Genomic DNA, 14,465 nt, shown 5'->3' with positions numbered 1-14,465 from the left:
GGGCGGGCGGCGCGGGGCCGCGGGGCGCGGGGGAGGGCGAGCCGGCGCGGGAGGGGAGGGGAGGGGAAAGCCGCTGATCATGTTTAGGGGCGAGGGGAGTCTCCCTGCCCGGGAACCCGGTCAGCGGCCCCGGCTGCCGCGGTCTCCGCCTCTGGGAAGGTAGGACTCCGCCGCAGGGGCTCAGAGAGGCCCGAGTGCGCCCCTCTCCCCGGCCCGGGTCGCCCCTGCCCCGTCCGCGGCGCTCTCGGGCAGGCAGTCCCTGCGGAGGGGGCACGGGCGTAGACCCCGCTGCGGTGCCGGGGCTCGGCGGAAAGGCTCCCTGGGGGGATCGGGAGGCGGGGGTCGCTGTTCGGGGACCGCTGCGGGCGGGAGGCCGCGGCAGGCGCTCTGCGGGCGCAGCAGCTGCCAGGCGCGCCCGGGACGTGCGCGCTGCCCTCGGCGCGGCGCAGACCGCGACCGTGGCCTCGGCACGGCGATCTGTAGCACCGATTTCTGCCCGTGCCAGCGGCTTCTTTTCAGTCGCATCTCGCAGTTAGAAGAACGAAAGGCAGTGTGTGACTCAGTTTCCCTGTGAGGACCGACGGCAACTGGGCGATAAGAGTTGGGAGCTTGTGGGTTGCATCATAAAAAGGAGTTTTATAAGCCAGAAATATTTGCTGATAAAATAGCTGGGAAGCACCAATCTTCGGCATTAAGTCATCAGATAGATACAACAATTAGCTGTCAATGAATTGATAGTTTCCCATCAAAGACAACCTGAACTGCTGAGGTCTGAAATGCTGTAGTTCATCACAGGTACTTTCTTCTGGACTGTGTTTCCAGTTGTGTTACTGATTCCTGGATAGTTAAACCACAGACACACTTAATACAGGGAATTATTAAAAATTCAAATATTTCTGCTCCCCTTGTAATGTGCAAATTGTAAAATGTAATTTGTAGCTAGCTGCTTTTCTGCAGTAAGACAATCACACACCATAGCTGACAGTGTATCACCTTACCTTGGCTTGTAAATCTCTGTTTTCAGATTTTTTTTTCTCCTGACCTAGTGTTTGTGTTACTTGTTATGTCATTATTGCTGTGAACGTATGCAAAGATGATGCTAAAGTGTCCCACGGAAAGGAACTGAGTGGCACTGTACATATTTGAGTGTATGCAGTATTCTGCTGAAGTCCTACTGAATGTGGCCCATTTCCTCTAAAGGGCAGAGACTCTGTTGCAAAAATGGAATTATCCTAATTAATAATTTAAATCTATCAAAATAAATAATGTATACCCTCAAAGCTGTAATAGCAAGCATCTTTTTGTTGTTCCTGTCTTATGGAAATGACAGACTGCTTTAGTGTGAATGAATTTTGACATGATTCTGGAAACTGGGCCAACATATCATTGATTATGCACTTTGAAGAAGAGTGGGAAAGGTAGAGGAAAGATTTATAATTCTGAAATCTCTTGGCATTGTGCTGTGGCCACAAAGCCTGCATATAGAAAAAATACAGTTTCTGGGGCAGGAAAATTCTGCAGTGAGTCCAGCTATAGCAGCTGCTGTAGATGCTGAAGTTATGTTATAAACAGCTTTTCTGAGAATAGCAGCTAGATAATTTCATCTTGCTATGCTATGCTTTTCTGATGTCTGTGTTGCTTTAGAACATCACCTGACTGCATTTTATATGTGGCTACAGTAAGTTACAGCTGGGGAATGGGTTCAGAAATGGCCTCCTAAATAAACTGGAAGTTGAAACTGAATATGCCCTTAGCCATTGGTATATGCATTATACGTTGCTCCAATAGGAGTATCTCCATGGTTTAATTCTAGCAACAGTATGTTTTGACACCAAAAAGGCACTGCTGTCATATGAGTCCCACAGGACTGGAAGATACAGGAAAAAGAACAGACGAGATAGGCATAACTCTTTACAGGGCAGGAGGTTTTAAGTGGGATTTTGATGGCTGTACAACCAAACCTTAGGAGCACAGCTTTCCTTTACAGGAAGTCAATCTATGCTAATCTTTACAAGTCAGGCTGCTACTGAAGAGAGCATTCTTCTTGAACTCGCCCTGATGCTCATCTGACCACTCCTGCTGAACTGCAGAATTGAATTTTCTGCCACTCTAGGTTCTTTGACTGTCCTGATGTGCTATCTGGATGAGCAACCCTGGTGGGGCAAATAAAATGTGTGGGATGGGACAGGAGGGAAGTGGGGAGTGAGAAACAGGGGCTGCCCTTTCAGCAGCAGCTCTCTTTTAGATCAGGTCAGCAGTAATGTGAAACAATAGTCTTAAATTACAGTAGCCCTAAACTTTGTGGTCCACAAAGGAGAAAATACCACTGTAGCTTTAACTTCCATTCTGCCCTAAATCTAGAATGAGCTAAATAAAATATGAGACCTGGTGTATCCAAAAGGTTTAAGTCAGACATGGTTCATACATCATAGAGATGCAGAATTCAAAGTATACCTGACATATGTATTGAGCTGTTCCTAAAAGGTTCTAGTATAGGAGCTTTCACAGCTTAACACCTTAATCTATTAACCTCTTAGGTATAAGGAGTTTTTCTTACTATCTAAGAAAAAATCTTCTTTGTTGCTACTCGAGTTAATTTCTTAGTGTCCTGCACTAGTTTGTACAGAAAGCAAGAAGTGATCATCATTTAAATCCTGGAAGACATATATCCCCACAGTTTTCCCTTTTTGCAGCCTGAGAAGGTACTTCAACCTTTCTATATAGGTTACATATTGGAGAACTCTTATATTTTGTTCCTCTTTTTCAGGCTTAGATTTCTCTATGTATTTTTAAGAAATACAAACAGTAGATGTTTACTCCTTAACAATATTTAGCCAGGAAGAAACACATCCGCCTTTCTGCATAAGGTGATTGCCTCCTAAGATCTTCTGGTAAAGTTGTTTAAACTCAACAGCCTCTGATCTGTTGAATCAAAATTAGTTTGGTTAGCCAATTAAAAAATTGTTCCAATTTTTAATGAAGCAAATCAGAAGGTTTTGCCAGCAGGCTCGAAGAGGCAGCTACCACTGGTATGGAGAGCAAGGGCAGGGCAGTCACTGACAACTACTACCATTGTGAGCTGTTGCTGCAGACTACATTTGAGTTTGATTATGAGACAGTAATGTGGAACCATCAAGAATGCTAGTAAAACTTGTATTTGTCCTGTTTAATCTTTTCTCTTTCTCCATTAAGTCAGTTCTTTTGATACTGCCACCTTCCTATGTCCTACATGTCTATGAAGTAAGTTGCCAAATAATTTATTTTTGTGTCTTCATTGTACAAACAGTACTTTGGCATCTGTCATGTTCCTGATTTTTATCTCCTCCTATTTGAAACCCCCTAGTAATTTGTAGAAAAAACAAGTAAAGCTAAAAATGGACGTTCACATATGCCAGTAACATCACATTCAGTAACTGTAGCTCTTTTTCATATAGCTGTACCAGTTTACAATTTCAGGGATGTACTGTGCCTCCCAACAAGCCCTGAGGAAAGTATACACTAAAATCAGGCAGCTGATTCCCAAGCTTAAGACTTCCTGACAGTCTGGGAAAACCAGTGGGGCTGTACATGAGGGGCAGGGCCTCACACTCATCAGTTCCCATCACAGGTACTGATAACTCCAAACTAGTCATTAATTATATTCTGTAATAATCTAGAGGCTATGTGGAGATAGCAGGCAGTGCATACCTGGTTTGTCAAAATCAATAAATGGTGTGTTCCACATTTTTTTGTCATACAGGGAATATTAAACATGGATCTTAACTAGCCACTAGGTGTCAATGTTGGTGTGCTAAAAGGCAAATGCAGTTTTATTTGTTTGGCTGATAAAGTAATTTTCTCAAGAAAAGAACTGTATTTAAAGACATTTCCAGTATAGGGTCAGTTACAAAAAATAATCATAGACAAGCCCATGCTTTGTCCATCATTTGAAGAGAAGATGTGCAGTTTTATGATATTTTGAAGTTGCAATTAGCATTTCAGTGCATAAGCATTGTTAGAAAAGTGCCTTTGAAAAAATGGTATCTGATTGATCATCAGTTTCCTTCCTTGTTCTAAAATCCCAGACCTTTGTAAAAGTAGCCACAATCATTGTATTACATTTCACCTGTTAAGAGGATAAAATAGAGCTAATAATACAATAGCTAATCCTATTATAAGAGTATTGAATTTCCTAAATTCCAGTTATCTGTGAACATTTTCCACTTAATTGTTTCTGTTTAACACCATTGGATATCAATGTCACATACATTGTGTGGAGACAAATTTTATAGAACATGAAGATTTCCAATATGATTAGCAATTTGGAAAACAGAAATTTTGAAAATGTGCATATCTAAAGGTAGATCCAACAGATGATGGCATTTTAGAAGGATATAAGAGATAGAATTTGACCCATGGACCTTTGTTATTCCTGGCTTCTCTAGGGTGAACAAATCACTGCCAGTCTCCACAACCACTTACTGCCTTGTGCACTGAAGGTGCTGGTTCTACTGTCTGTCTACAGAGCACTTATGTTGACACTGAAGTTTGGAAATTTGTTTCATAAACAGTCATGGAAAGCTGAAGAAGACAACAGTGCACATCCTGAATTCAGATCAAGCTTGTTCTGCTGTTAGGATAAAAACAAATATCAAAGGCTCTTATTAAAAACAAAGTTGAAGGTTCCTGTTGAATTTTCTTCTCCCAAGAAGTCAAAAATGTGAAAATTGCATCCCTATTCTCAGCTGATCAAATTGGTAAACAGAATCCCAGTTTAGGCCAAAATGTTAGAAAATACAGCCTAAATAACCTGATTTATTCCCTTAGCTCCACCTCCTATGATGCATATAAGGCCTCTCAACTTCATACACAATTCACAAGATTTTTTTTTATTACTGTTGACAGAAGAGCAGCCTTAGTCTTCATTATCATGGACTGAAGTAGTTGAAATCCTGAGCCACAGTTTATTTGATGGTAGCATTACTTCCACTCTAAAGAATCTTCCATTCTAAAGAATCACAGATACATTATAGAGGAACTATAACTGTTTAAATTCCTAATATCTGTTTTAGTTTTATTGCCTATGACTACAGAGTTATGTAAGAATCTTATAATATTATCTTGAAAATCAGATTGCTTAATTAATTAATTATGTTGTAATTAAGGGAACGCTCAAAGCATCAACCTTGTTCCTAAAATTTCTGTGTACTTCAAAAAACTTCATTAAAATAAAGTTTCCTGCAAGTCCTTGATAAGATGTATAGTGTAAATAATAGCATTATGATAATGTAAAAACTAACTGATTCAATTATGGAAATAATAAATCAGACTTTAATAAAACAGCAATTCTTAGATTCAACTCCCAGAATTATCTTTAAAGTTTAGGCTTATTTTTGCAAAATGTACAGAATTTTACTAAATAAATCTCCTAGAGATATTATGTGGGCTCTTGTCTAGTGTCTTTAATCATCAGTGCTAGTTCCACATTTGTTTTGTGGCAGGTGAATTTTGTCTCCACAGCTTAGTCTGGCAACTCTGCTCAGAACAAAGCTCACTACATGCATATAAGCATGCATAAACTTAAGTAGCGACTTCAGCCTATCAGGAATTTAATTTAAAAGTAATTATCAGTATGTACAAAATACTACTACTTAGTTTTATCAACCTGCGCTTAAGTAAGTGGAATACAGAAACTGACTCCTCCACCATGTTCCTGTTTTCATTTGAGGAGATTTTAGAAGTTCATTATGCTTAAATTCCCTGAAGTATGAACTATTTCCTAAGAGAGCAAAGAATGCCTAATCTTACTTTTATGACTAGATCTGCTTTGGTGGAAAGTGACTGATGGCATTCAATTACATAAATAGAAAGGCAAATTTGTTTTTCCAGTTTGATATCAGAGTTATTATATTAAGATGAAAAAATCATAAAAAATAATAAGAGAATGAAAATCTAGTAATGTGGAAATAAATAAGAAAACAACTGACAAGCAATGACTTATTTTCTTTAAAGTACATTGTTTCCCACTAAATTTTTTAGAAGGGGAAAAGAAGAATACATGAGCAAAGTTAAAGTCCATTGCATTTTTAAACCATAGTGAAAAAGATACATGTTCCCTCTTTTCCCGAGATGCATTTCTGTGCATAATGTCTACCATGTATATATATTCATCATATTCGCTTATGAGAATTGAGGAAAGGTACAAATCATTGACAAGGAATATTTGGAATCTGGAATCTTCTATATAAAAAGGTGACAGACAAGTCACTGTCATCTGAATCATGCAAGCAGTTAAGCACTATTTGTGCACCCAGCATTCTATGTAACCTGGAAAAGAAAGGTGCCTTGAAGTCAAAGATATAATGCTAATAGAGATGTACAGTCTCATTCCTGCAAACATGTTCAGAAAATACCTGTCAATTTTAGAGATAGTTTCATCTTTACTTAGAAGTTGAGCTCTTAACTCAGGAATCCAGAAAGCCAGTCATGAAACTGTACTGTGGAGCTGGTAAGATGAGTTCATCACAGTGTTTTCCACTGGTTGTCCTTAAGCAATGAAAAAAAAATCAGAGCTTATTTGCAATATACAGTGCTGCAGTCAGTTGTTTGGAATCTCACAGTCAGATTTTAAAAAACTAAGGTATAAGAGCACAATAATAATGTAATGATAACAGAATCGACCCTCGCTTTATCTTCCTATTTCAGTGGGATTACAGAGTAAAGTAGTACAGTAGCTGAATGTTGAGGCTGTTAGTACCCAGTTGAGGTGATCAGTAACTGATCCTTCAGTGAAAACTGAAGGATACAGGATATAAAAAATCTGTTCTGAGCACTGAAGTAGGATAAATCAGTTAAAAGTTCCTATTTCACAGTTTTTAATGAGCATGCTTATACAGTACTGCTGTGAGACGTCATTTAATTAATAATACCATGAGCCATTCTGCTAGAAGTGAGCTTTTATTAGTAAAAGTATACTACTGATCTTCAGGGTTTGGAAATAACAGGGATTATATTTCAAATTAAATACAGTTTAATGCTATGTAATCACCAATATCATTAAGACATGAAGTACTGAAATACTATCAACCTTTCTATTGAAAGTATTTCCAGGACACTATTCATTCCATGGCATCTAAGTGGAATGGGGAAGATAAATATCGTAAATGGCAACCATTAGTCTAACTTAGTTACAAATATCAAGTTATGGTATTTATAGCCAGCAACACTGAGCTGGGCAATATCCACAACTCTAGAAGTAAAAATTTCAGACTCAAAAAAACACTGAGGAAAGTCATCTACTGCAAGTAAAAAGAAACACTCCAGCTTGTACCCTGGGGGAGATCCTGCTACTTGCTGAAACCACATTCAGTTTTCAAGTGTAAGTCAAAATGTTAACAGTTAGGTATCTAGATGACTGCCTTTCTTGAATGGAAGCAAAACCACATGGAAGATAAGGGTCAGGATGTGAAGTGAGATTTGAATGAAAAACATTTCCTGTAGCATTTCATAAAACATTCTGTCAAGTTTTCATTACACTGTCCTTAAATATACTGTTCATAAAAGATGGATTGTGTTATTTAGATTTATATTAGGATCTGGTTTAATACTTTTTATCAATCTTGGTTTAGTAAATCCATGCCACTCTTTCCCTGTAAAACTTTTATTTGAACCTCAGCCTTAACAGAGTATTTGGCAGGTTTCTATAACATGAGTCTGTTAACTAAAGGAAAATACTATTCTGACTACCTCATTTATCTTAGATATAGTCATAATCCAGCCACAAATGTTAAGAACTAGAAAAAGTAAGAAGACTAGTGAAGCATTTTGCTATTTTCTTACTTGAAGGCATCAATACCTGCAGAAAAATATGCCCATACAAAAGAATACTAAATTGTTCTCCCAGTTAAAATGAAGTTAGTATATGAATAGTATATTAATTAATATATTAAGGTACTGTGATCTAACACTACAGTATGAAAACCAAAGCCTTAAACTTACGATGACATTCATGATTTGTATTGATTTGCAGTTCAGTCCAGCCTTAAGAACAACACAAATTGTTGCACCCCATCCTTGGAGCCTAAGAGTCTTTATGAAAGAGCATCACAGCCCTGGTCAGAGATGCCCATCACATGCATCCCCAGGGATCCTCAGCAAGGAGGGATTTTGCTGTCTTTGGAACATCACCCATTCTGAATCTATAGCAACCCTCCTCTAATATGCGAAGCTATTTTTAGCATCAGGGCAGCCTTGAAAGCAGCAGGTAAAGCATGAAAAGAATGAATAAGTGGTTGTGGTGCTTGCCTGTGAATAGAAGCTATATATAGCTCTTGAGAGAGATCTTAATATGTATGTATATATATATATATAATGTGCATATGAAGGGATATCTGCCTCCCTGAGGGGGAAGCAGAGGTGTCAGAAACAGAGTAGAGCATTATTACTATTTGTGACCTGAGCTGCTATCTAAAGTCACTATTTCCAATTGTTCTGTTTCAGAAAATAAATTGTTAATGGAATTGGTTATCTTTCATCCGGTCTTTATTTGCAACGAATGTATAGCCTTCATTTCCCTGAGTGAAGGGAAAATTGAACAGCAGGAGACTATTTGCAGTTCCAAGCTCTTTTCAGCCATTACTTGCTCCAAGAAATTCTCTAGTGAATTTCTCAGGTCTCCCTTTCCATACCTAGGAGCCAACATCTCAGTTTCTGTGATTTTAACTGTTCTCCTGAGTTCCCAAACCTATTTTTGGTTTTTTGGGTTTTTTTTGTCCTTGTCTTTTATATATTCATCCATTTGCTTAAAAAAAAAAAAAAAAAAATTGGGAAAAAAGGCCACGTGTGCCTTTGTTTAATCAGTACTGTGTGCCATTTATTTAGCTGGGGAGCTATGTTGCTTCATGAAGGAGCTTATTACTTCTTACTGATGTGTTATATTGAGGCTGGGAATTAGGCCCTCCAATTTTAATGACTCTTTGCCTTAATCACAAGGGCAGCAACAGTGGAAACTTACAGATGCCTACAAGTGATTGGTGTCAAAATGAAAGTCAGCTGTATAGTATTTGGATTATTGTCTTAGAAAGGGGATAATTAGAAATAATTTTGAACTTAAAATGTGAATGTTACCATGTTCAAGGTAGGGAAAATCCTTTAGCTTCTGAGGAGTCATAACCAAAATGTGTATTTCTCTATTGCATAAAAGTTATATTTAAAACTACTTTCAGTTCTTAGATGAAGATGTTGTGTTGGTTTTGTTCTCCCACTGCAGAGGGAAAGGGCCAGCAGCCAAAAGAGCAAATCTTTTCTTAAAGCTGTACTAAATATGTAGCATATTGGCATATGAACAAACAGATGTAATGAAATTTTCAGCCCTCTGAAGTCTCCTCTGCAGGGCAAATATGGTTTGTAGGAAAAAGGGACCTTGGAGTTCAGCTTGGTGCAGTATTTGATGGAGAATCTGTGCTAGGCTTGTGCAGTGGCAGCGTGCCTGCCATAACGTAGGGTGGCAGATTTGGTATTTACTTAAGGTGAAAAGGATTATCTATTACTGAAATAAAGTATTTTCCCAAATTTCTTGAGTTGTTGAGAACAATAAAAACATCATTAAAATACACTTGCAGAACTATCACCACCAACCCCTTAAAATGTTTCTTTCAGTGCTGATCCAAATCTCTGCTTTGTAAAGCATGTTGATTAGCAATGATGAAACAATAATATGTATTTGATGAGTCACATCCTTCTTATTGTGCAGTTCATTACATCTATATCACTCCAGCAAGGCTTCTACTTGAAGTATTTCAGTGACTTCAGTGGTGCTGTTATTTTTTTTTTATTGTAAATTATTCAGGACATAGAAACCTGGTTTTAACAAGTAAAGACTTTCTCCTCAAAAGCCTGTTGTCTCTGCCATGTAACAAATAAACTTTCTATGTACATTTAAATTAATAATATTTTGTTACTTCTTTTCTGTCTGCAAAATGACAAGGAAAATTAAAGACAAGTTTATAAAGATTAGAATAATTGTTCAGGGAGCTAATGCCATGAAAAAGTACAGAAGGCCGTGTAAGATAGCACAGGTCAAGGAAAGGATTTTGTAACACGCCGTCTGTTTTTAATTAGCATCTTGGCACACTGGAAGAGCTCAGACATTTTTCCATGAAGAAATGTATTATAGACTTTTCTAGCTGCCAATTAAATGGCATTTAGCTACACTGACAGTAGCATGTTGTTTTGGGTCTGCAGAAAGCGCTTGCTCACGCTAGAAAATCTGGGACATTTTGTTTTGTATACAGGGTTCTTACTGGACTGACTTTTCTATCCATCCTATTTTGAATGTAGGCATGAAGGATACCTTCTATGAATAAATACCAAATTAAGAGTATAAGGAGCTGGCAAAATCGAGATGATAATTATGAAGTGTCAGTTTGTTGAAAGTCGGTCCTCCAGTTAGATGATAATTTTTAAACAATGGAAGCTAAATACTGGGGTGTTTTATGAGGTTCATATTTTGTCCTGTTTGGTAGAGACTGAGGTAATTTGTCACCAGTTCTGTCCTATGATTCAGTTAAATATGAGCATTTGTAACATGAAACTGCCCCTCAAGTGTGCAGCTCCCTATGCATTTCCTCTTAGAGTGAAACTAATGCTCTCTGCCCACTCCTGTCCTCAACTGCTTGTTCTGGGTCTAGCAGTTTTGGAGGGGTTTGGGGGTGGGGGGTGGGGGTGGGTTTGAAAGATTTGGGCTTGTTTTGCTTGTTTTCTGGTTCTATTACCAGCTAATTTATTTAATCTAGTTTAGAGAATAGCATTAGAACAGAAACACCAGCAGTGATCTGTGGAAGAGAGCAGAATCAATAGTACTTGCAAGAGTTGGGAAGAGAGAAACCATCCTATTAAGGAAAGTGTTGCACAGAAATATGTTCTTAAAGTCACCATGCCAGTTCTGAAAAAGATGGTAATTACAAATTAAGCATAGATTCTCTCACTAGTATCGTGGTTTTAATGTCTGATAGAGCTATGTAGAGGGGAAAAGGGCAAAAAGTAACATGCATATTTGAGCAAGACTTCTTCTTGCTGAGAGGTTAATATAGAGGGCACTTAATCTTACAGTAGGATGTATGCTAGGTGGTGAGTGTGTGTCAGTTCCACTGAAATGGATGGGCATGTTGACTGGATGGGCATGTCAAAAGTGTCCCCATTTCCAACATGGGAGAAATTGATTTTCCCTGAGTAAACTACAGGCAATTTTTCATGAGAGTTTTCTTGACAGATTTAAAAAAAAAAAAAATCCAGATTTCTGCAGCAGGTGGAAATATCATGTTCTTTTATACTGTTTTCTTTTTTACATTTCCCCCTGTGCTAGGTGTGGTATCAGTTCCTGCTGTGAACATGAAGTAGCACAGCTTCAAACATCTTTGAATTGGGCTCTGGTTTGTTCTTGACCTTGTATGTTTGCTCTTTCATTTCCCCTCCAACTTTAAATATACACTGTTAGCCTTTTCAAGGCAAAACACAGACAATAGAAGCAAAGCAATAACTTTGTGTAGGTCTGGAGAAAAGTGGCTGGTTATCAGGAGAGAAGTTAATGTGATGCTACTGGGTTGGGTGCTGCAAAGCACACTAGTTTATAACAGAGCTTAGAAGCAAATAAAGCATCAAGAATCATAACGGTGTTGAAAGTTCTTAGTTGCAACAAAATAAAACCTAGGAGTAGGTTAATTTTGCCTAGCTTCCCTTTGAAAGAAATGCACTGGGCATCTATTTTTCTTAAAGAGAGATCATTCAGGTATCAGTACATCTCTCCTGACATATTTTTTGTCATTGGTCAAATTCTGGTATACCTAAACCAACAAGCAGTTCCAGAGACACCTGCACATTCACCAGGATGTGCTCAGTGGAGCAGGTGTTGTACATCAGCCTGAAATTTTGGCCACAGAGCTCACTTCAGAGGTGATCGCTTCTAAGTCCACCATGAACTGTGAACTGGCTACTTTACATAAGGGAAAGGAGACCACCCTCCAAGTCTTTCTTTCCTCCAAAGCTGGCAGCAGTTAAGCACCCATTTCCTTTGCTTTTTTGACACAAGGACTCGCCTGGTTGTTCTGCTTTTAATGAAACTGGTATAATGAAGAAGGATACCCATAATACAAACCTGTATAGACAGGATAGGGCTAAGTCAGCAGAACTTTCCAAATAAAAAGGTTTGGGCAGTCTTGTGATCATTCCCAAGCTTGTCTGTGTTATGAGCCATTGTAAAGGCATCTCAAGTTTTATTATGCCTAACCTGCAGAAGGCATCTTCTGGGCAATGACTCTTGGTGCCAGATCCACCAGGAAGCATAGTTTTTTCAGAACTGTTTAGAATTCACAAGACTTAGTTTTGTCTATTGAAAGTACAGCCTCATTCTCAGCTGCTTTAAATTTGCCATTTGCTGCAGAATTTCTTAAAAGGGTGGAGCCAAGAGAGCAAAAACTCAGATTCATGAGGTATTTGTAGGAGTCTTTGATCTCAAAATCCTTCTGCTCCAAACAGAGTGGTAACATAGCAATGACAGTGTTTTGTTCTTTAGGAGACCAGTGAATACTGGGTGTGATTTGGACTATTGCCCATCTGTGTGGTGTAATATTATGGGCTTAACACCAAGCACAATAAAGTCTCATCATCACCATCAGTGGATTTTGGATTAGGCTACGTATGTGCAGGCAGCTCATTCTGAACAGAGAAAAGGCAACACAGTTTTCTAACAGCAGGATGAAATCAAGAGTAACTTTAACAGGATATGGATCTGCAAAGGGAACTGTTGAGCATGAAACCACAGAAAGCTGATGCAAATTTTGTCATATATTGGTAATGAAAACATTCTAGTCCAATGCAAATATCTAAATATAGTTGTTGGCATGGAGTTAATACCTTGAAAAACATTAAATATTTTTTAAATATTTTTTGTTCGATGTTCTGACCATTTGTGTTTGCTGTCCTCAAATATTTTAGCAAATAGGTTTACCCGTAGAAGTATTAATATTTTAACCAGATATTGGAGAATATGTGCTAAAACTTAATGCGTATATAACAATAATAATGATGATGATGATGATGATGATGATGATGATGATGGATATGTTTGCTCTAGAAATGAAGCCATGCAAGTTGTGCTAAGTTTGACCAAAGAGCACAAACAGTGGTGGGTGGTGAATACCTCTAGTGGCAGCAGGCAAAAGTAGCTTTAATTTTGACTGTCATATACTCGCACCGAGATTTTTACTAGCTGGTCAATTATCATCAAAAATTGTCATTAGCAGACAATTCGGATACATGGAAGAAACAGCAGTTTGTTTCTCGGGACGCAGAGCCGCTGCGCGGGAACCCATCGGTGCGTACGGCGTGCTCGCTCTGGCTGACTCCGGCAGGCGCAGCTCGCGCCCCGCGGTGCGGACGCGCCCCGCCGCCCGGCGCGGGGCTCCGCGGGCCGCGGCGGCCGAGGGGCGGCCCCGGCGCCGCCTCGGGCCCCGCCGCCCGGCGCGGGGGCTCCGCGGGCCGCGGCGGCCGAGGGGCGGCCCCGGCGCCGCCTCGGGCCCCGCCGCCCGGCGCGGGGGCTCCGCGGGCCGCGGCGGCCGAGGGGCGGCCCCGGCGCCGCCTCGGGCCCCGCCGCCCGGCGCGGGGCTCCGCGGGCCGCGGCGGCCGAGGGGCGGCCCCGGCGCCGCCTCGGGCCCCGCCCGCCCGGCGCGGCCGCCGCGTTGCCGGGATACGCGGCCGCGGCCCCGCGGTGGCGGGCCGAGCGCGGTCCCTCCGCCGGTCACCCCTGCCGTGTCCGTGTCCCCCTGCCCTGACCGCCCGCCCCCGCCGCGGCACGGCAAGGTGCAGGGTTTTCGGCTAGAACGTCAAGTGATGGGAAGCAGAGCGAGGAACGCATCCACAACTCTCTCATCCCCCCTGCTGGAACCCTGCAGAAAGAAAAATAAATGAATTTTGAATGCCATTGTGCCTACTCGGTACCTGAAACAGCCGGGAAAACAAGCGGGGACCGAGGCAGGCGCTGGTCCGTGGGCGCAGCGGGCCGCTGCCCGCTCCGCTGGCCCGCAAACAAACAGCCGTGGCATCGGCAAAGGGTGAGCCAAGTGTCGCCGGGCTGGAGAGAAGCTATGCCCCTGAAAATCCATGAACCGCTTTAGTTTGAAACTGCTACATGGCAGGAAATGAGATGCTGAGCTTGGCAGAAAATGACCCTGGAAAATGTGATTGTGCCTCTCTTTTGATGGGGCTGTTATAAATATTCATAATATTGCAATTTTGGAAAAGCGGTTGTTTTGGCATGTGGTTTGGAATAGAAAACTAACTTCCAGTTAGGCGGTTCTCTGCATGGACAAAACTGGAGTCAGGTTACTGCTCTGCTGCAGAATGTGCTTTTGTTACCGACCAAAACACTACACTGCAAAGTTTTCAGGAGGTTCACAATGTGGTTGGAGTATTAATTAAAGAGAAATGCCTAG

At 40.6% G+C, this 14,465-nt stretch overlaps 1 protein-coding gene across 4 annotated transcripts in view; it reads left to right on the top strand.

Moving 5' to 3' along the window:
- The window catches only part of LGI1 (leucine rich glioma inactivated 1), a 29,677-nt gene that overhangs the window by 636 nt on the left and 14,576 nt on the right, over positions 1-14,465 (top strand). The window contains exon 1 of one of the 4 annotated variants that reach the window (XM_021539673.4): positions 31-159. The exons of 1 other annotated variant lie outside the window; for it this stretch is intronic. The gene's annotated coding sequence lies outside the window, so the exon portion shown is untranslated. Of the gene's footprint in view, positions 1-30; positions 160-13,119; positions 13,349-14,465 lie in introns of those variants that run through there. 2 more of the 4 variants (XM_085583648.1, XM_021539700.4) reach the window with 2 other exon arrangements.

This window comes from Lonchura striata, chromosome 6 (genome assembly GCF_050655825.1).
Source record: "Lonchura striata isolate lonStrDom1 chromosome 6, ASM5065582v1, whole genome shotgun sequence".
Classification (NCBI taxonomy): Eukaryota; Metazoa; Chordata; class Aves; order Passeriformes; family Estrildidae; genus Lonchura; species Lonchura striata.
The sequence above is the reverse complement of the archived record's forward strand: the minus strand, read 5'-3'. Positions and strand labels throughout refer to the sequence as shown.